Source organism: Aquarana catesbeiana, linkage group LG03, assembly GCF_042186555.1.
Source record: "Aquarana catesbeiana isolate 2022-GZ linkage group LG03, ASM4218655v1, whole genome shotgun sequence".
NCBI lineage: Eukaryota > Metazoa > Chordata > Amphibia > Anura > Ranidae > Aquarana > Aquarana catesbeiana.
The window spans coordinates 544761627-544767707 of record NC_133326.1 but is presented as its reverse complement, the minus strand read 5'-3'; the positions used below and the strand labels follow the sequence as shown (position 1 = coordinate 544767707).

General features: G+C 51.9%; 1 non-coding gene across 1 annotated transcript; it reads right to left on the bottom strand.

Annotated features, from left to right (window-relative positions):
• Positions 1-4758: 4758 nt before the first annotated feature.
• On the bottom strand, positions 4759-4866 carry LOC141135730 (U6 spliceosomal RNA). The gene has a single exon (XR_012243589.1). It is a non-coding gene; the product is annotated as a U6 spliceosomal RNA (small nuclear RNA).
• Positions 4867-6081: the final 1215 nt, after the last annotated feature.

Genomic DNA, 6081 nt, shown 5'->3' with positions numbered 1-6081 from the left:
CTTTTTCCCCTCCACCGCGCCGACGCTGCCGCCATTTTGCCGTAGACCGGAAATGACGCAGGCCGGCTGAGCTCACTTCCTGTCCAGTGGAGGAAGTGATGTATTACAGCAACACTCCTCCCCTATCTTCAACAAGATGGCGCCGAACGCCCACAGGACGCTGAGTAGTGCAGGCACACTCCCTCATTACATGCTGCATAGTTAAAGGGAGAAAAACCGTGTGAGCGCGCGCGGGGGGGACGCCGTAGAGCATCCAGTCAGCTCACCCTCCTCATCCCACTGCTGATCAAGGACACCCATCCTGACCAGCACCTCTGCACTAGGGGATCCGGGGATCCAGAAAAGGTAAGGTCAGACTCACCCCTTGCAAGCAACTCACCGCCCTGATGGGAGGAGAACCAGGCTCCTTTTCTGCACGGCCACCGTACAGGTAAGGAGAGGAGGCAGGAAAATATGCCCCTGAAGTTCTGGGTACATCACTGTACCCAGGGACCTTCAGCGCTCAGGGGGGGTTCTTCAGTTTGCGCTGCCCCCCTGAGGAAAGGATAGGGGAACCCCACCTAGGAAGGATAAAATATCCGGCCGGACCCAGAGGCTTCCCAGGCATTTGGTCCGGCTCCCAGGGGGAGACCACCAGCCCCTTTCTCGGGTCTATAGATAAAGTAACAAACTGTTTCGCTGTGGGTAAACACAATCAAACACTGAGGAGCACGGGGAGGGGCGGCGGCTTTTAACCTCTTTGATTTATTGTGTTTCCTGTCAGGTAGACCAGTCATCTCTCAGGGTGCCATCCTGGAAGATGACTTGAGAAAGTTATCTATGTTTTTTTAAATCTATATACAATTATTTTGCCTTGCATTTCAATTTTAAACTGAATGGTTTGTTTTACAGGGTGATCGTTTACAATCACTTTAAGGTATGGTTATTGAGCATTACCATTGAAGTCAATGCAAGCGGCTGGCAAGCATCACTGCCTCATGAAAGCCACAAGCTGCTTCATTTTTAATACAACACAACGCTTCTGCACCTATGTGAACAGCACTGTGTGGTAACATTGTAATATTCACAGCAGGCACGAAAGGGCGCTTATGAGGCTTTGGAAATACCAAATAAATGCTGCATAAACACATGGTATTTACACACGTGTGAATGAGCCCTTAGAGAGGGTGAATCTTGCCATCAAGGACACAGACAGCAGTAAAAATATTAACCCTTCTCTACTCCATCCAAACCTTTAAAAAAATGGTTTGGCTATATAAACACTTAAACCGCTGAGAGGGCTGACATCTTCCCCCCCTGGTCTTTCTTCTGGGTTCGTGGGCTCCGGTGGTGTGAGTGGCTTGAGTTGCGATGATGCCCAGGAGCCCTCGGTTCAGGGATGCAGTTCTGAAGGTCCGGTGTTCCGTCAGATTAGGTGACCCGTCAGAATTCGTAACAAAATTCACGTTCCGTGGCAGCCATCTTCGTGCACCCCGCACTCGGCCACACTAAGCCTACAGTCTGAAGTCGCCAAGCGGACATCTTTGTACACCCACCGAGATCTTGCATTTCACACTTATTTTTACCACTAAACTGAGGTTATATTGTCAAATACAGTATTTAGAACTCCATGACACTGTTTTGATGTTGATTTTTAAAAGCAGCGGCAAGCCTGCTGATCTCACAGGTTTGCTAATCTGACAGAATACCGCTGCTTTTAAAATTCAACATCAAAACAGTGTCATGGACTTCTAAATACTGTATTTCACGATATAAGCTCAGTTTAGTGGTAAAAATAAGTGTGAAATGCAAAACTTTGGTGGGTGTAAAAAGATGTCCGCTTAGCGACGCATAGTTGCCAACATTGTAAAAAAAATTTTCGGGACACTTTTTTGGCTGTAGGCGGAGTCAGACTATAATTAGGGGGCGGAGCATGCATTTGTCGGCATGGCATAGGAAAAATGCGGCGCTACAAAAAAGGGCGTGGTTTACGCAAAACAGTGGGCGTGGCTCAAATGGGGTGTGGTTAGAGTCTGAGATGAATGAAGGATGGAGAGGGAAAGGGGGGTAGAGGGAGAGGGATGGAGGGACAGCAGACCCAGATCCTACACCACAATAGCAATGTGTATTCCAGAGTTTAACCATCAGCAGATAAAGATACTCCAAACACCTGGTTTGGCGCTTCAATCATCCCGGCACATGGTTGTTATGGTGTCAGGATGATTGAAGCGCATTATTTCTATTATTACATTGTAATATAACATGAAATCATTCAACTCACCATAATGCAGAATCAGTGGGACCACTGTCAACTGCTACGTCGCCTGCCACCAGATGCCATCAGGTTCCCCCAGCAGAGTCTGTCCTTACATCAGGTGCCCCTACCAGAGTCCATCCTTACATCAGGTGCCCCCACCAGAGTCCATCCTTACATCAGGGGCCCTCAGCAGAGTCCGTCCTGACATCAGGTGCCCCAGCAGAATGCCACCTTCCATCAGGAATTCCCAGCAGAGTGCTTCCTTACATCATGTGTCCCCAGTGGAGTGCCTCTTACATCAGGTGTCCCCAGTACAGTACCTCTTGCATCAGGTGTCCTCAGCGGAGTGCCTCTTACATCAGGTGTCCTCAGCGGAGTGCCTCTTACATCAGGTGTCCTCAGCGGAGTGCCTCTTACATCTGGTGTCCCCAGCGGAGTGCCTCTTACATCAGGAGTCCCCAGCGGAGTGCCTCTTACATCAGGTGTCCCCAGCGGAGTGCCTCAAATCAGTGCCCCCAGCGGAGTGTTGGCTGCAGATGGAGTGTTGGCTGCAGTCTAGCTACATCTCCTCAAAAGTGATGACAAGGGGAGAGAGGTGTGTGGGTGGAGGCATGGTGACTTGGGGTGTTACAGGCTGACTTGGGGAAGGGTGGAGGCACGGTGGTGATTTGGGGGTGCAGGCATGATGGTGACTAGGCCGGAGGGGGTGCAGGCATGGTGGTGACTTGGGGGAGGGGGTGCAGGAATGGTGATGACTTGGGGGAGGGGGTGCAGGCATGGGGGGAGGGGGATGCAGGCATGGTGTTGTCATGGGGGGGAGGCGGGTGTAGGCATGGTGCTGACATGGGGGAGGGGATGCAGGTATGGTGGTGACATGGGGGGGGGAACAGGTATGGTGATGACATGGGGGAGGGAGGCAGGTATAGTGGTGACATGGGGGGGAGGGGGCTGCAGGTATGGTGGTGATATGGGGGGAGGGGGTTGCAGGTTATGGTGGTGACATGGGGGGGAGGGGGGTGCAGGTAAGGTGGTGACACGGGGGGAGGGGGGGAAGCAGGTATGGTGGTGACACGGGGTAAACAGGTATGGTGGTGACATGGGGGAGGGGGGTGTAGGTATGGTGGTGACACGGGGGAGAGGGGGGTGCAGGTATGGTGGTGACACAGGGGGACGGGGGAAACAGGTATGATGGTGACACGGGGGGAGAGGGGGTGCAGGCATGGTGGTGACACAGGGGGAGGGGGGTGCAGGTATGGTGGTGACATGGGGGGAGGGGGGAAGCAGGTATGGTGGTGACACGAAGGGAGGGGGGAAGCAGGTATGGTGGTGACACGGAGGGAGGGGGTTGCAGGTATGGTGCTGACATGGGGGGAGGGGGGTGCAGGTATGGTGGTGACATGGAGGGAGGGGGGAAGCAGGTAAGGTGCTGACACGGGGGGAGGGGGGGCAGGTATGGTGGTGACACAGGGGGAGGGGGGAAACAGATATGGTAGTAACACGGAGGGAGTGAGGAAGCAGGTATGGTAGTGTCACGGAGGGAGGGGGTTGCAGGTATGGTGGTGACATAGGGGGAGGGGGGTGCAGGTATGGTGGTGACGGGGGGAGAGGGGGTACAGGTATGGTGGTGACACGGGGGGAGGGGGTTGCAGGTATGGTGGTGACACGGGGAGAGAGGGGGGTGCAGGTATGGTGGTGACACGGGGGGAGGGGTGACACGGGGGGAGGGGGAAATCAGGTATGGTGGTGACATGGGGGGTGCAGGTATGGTGGTGACACAGGGGGAGGGGGGAAACAGGTATGGTGGTGACATGGGGGGACGGGGTGCAAGGGGGAGCCAAGACCATCAGTGCACTGTCCCCAGCCAGCGAGCCCAGCTCCTTCCATCAGTGGCACTCGTCGGACACTGTCACACACGGGGCAGAGCGAAGGGTTGGCGGCGGCAGCGACTGAACATTTCCTTGTGTTCAGTGGTTGCCAATCCCTGTAGCCAATAGGCTTCAGTGTATACAATAACATTTTCTATTTGTACACTGAAGAGAGAAGCTGATTGGCTGCCCCTCCCCTGCATTGAACACAAGGGGAAACAACACTCGTGGAGGCGACGGCGGCCACTTTTGTGTAGCCGTTACCGTTTTTTGCCAAAAACATTCCCAATTTTCTCTGGACAAACCCAAATTCCCGGGAAAACAATCGGGACAAGCTTAAATCGGGACGAGGGTCCCAAAATCGGGATTGTTGGCAACTATGGCGACATCAGGCTTACTGCGGCCGAGTGCAAGGTGTACCAAGATGGCCGTGATGAAACGTCACTTCTGTTACAAGTTTTGATGGGTCGCTTAATCTGACAGAACACCGGCACAGTATGCCAGACCTTCAGAGCGCATGCACCAGTGATGTCACTGGCTTCATCCAGGGTAAATATCTCCTAAACTGTGCACGATGGTGCATGCTATATTCATTTTACCTAAAGGTAAGTATTATTACAGGTAAGTCTTATTATAGGTAAAAATCACAAAGTGGACTTCATTATGGAACGCTTCACGAATTTGCGTGTCATCCTTGCGCAGGGGCCATGCTAATCTTCTCTGTATCGTTCCAATTTTTAGTATATGTGCTGCCAAAGCAAGCACACAAAGTGGACTTCATTACTGCTTTAACCAGAAAGTAGGAGGGAAAGTACAGAGGAAAGTCCTCTCTGATGAGGTGTTCTAATGTGCTGCCAAGGAAGGGGATGTTTGGGGTATCAGCTTCTCTGATCATGTGATCGTATAACCTAATACAATTCCTGGAGAGCAACTACCAATCAGCAGATCGGAGGGCACAGTATGAGATGCACGTTGTAGCTTCCCTCATCACGTGAGCCGGCGCAGCGGGACTGGAACGCGCATTGGGCAGTCCAGCGGGGGCGCGCATAGCTCGGAGTGGGGAAGGCGGCCTACCAAGTAATATGGATAGAGGGCGCTCATAGCATGAAATCTTCGGAAAGGTCAAGGGGCGCGCATAGTTCGTAGAAGGCGGCGTACCTAGTAACACTATGGTGAGGGCCGGGTGCGCGCATAGCCCGAAGTGATGGGGCGGGGCCGGGAGCGCGCTCTGATTTTGTAGTTTCGGTTTCCTGGATGAGGCTGATGCCGGGAGTAGAAGAAGAAGGTCCGGGGTGGGGAAATAGATTTTGTTGGGGAAATCGATCCGGTCACTCCTGAGCTCTCCTTCTCCCACCTCCAGTCTGGATCGGACAGAAGCTCCACATCTGCAGATTAGATCGGTGGGGTTTCAGAGCTTCTACCAAATCCTAGGAGGGAGTCAGGGAAAGCCACATCTGCAGATTTTAGCGACGCAGATTTGTTAATCGGATTAGAGAGAATTCACATATATATTCGGGATATTGCACTGAAATCTTCGGGGGCCACATATCTGCCAATCATATTGAATAGATTGTGAGAATCGGACAATCGAAGGCTGTAGGGATCAGAGGATCGTAGATTGTAAGGACGGTAGATTGCAAGGATCGGACAACCATAGATTGTAAGGATCAGATCAAAAGGTAATAGAATTCAAGGATCAGACGATTGTAAGGACGGTAGATGGCAAGGATCGGACAACCATAGATTATAAGGATCAGATCGAAAGGTAATAGATTGTAAGGATCAGGCGATCATGGTTTTTGTAAGGATCAGATCGGGCGATTGTAGGAATGCAGATTAAATCATTGAGACTTGACTTGGATTGAGGGGGGATTTGGGGGTCACCAATCTGCCTGGTAGATCGGAGTGATAGAACAGCTAACATTGTAGATTAATTTATATAGAACTAATTTCAAATTAAAGATTATTATAATTATTGGA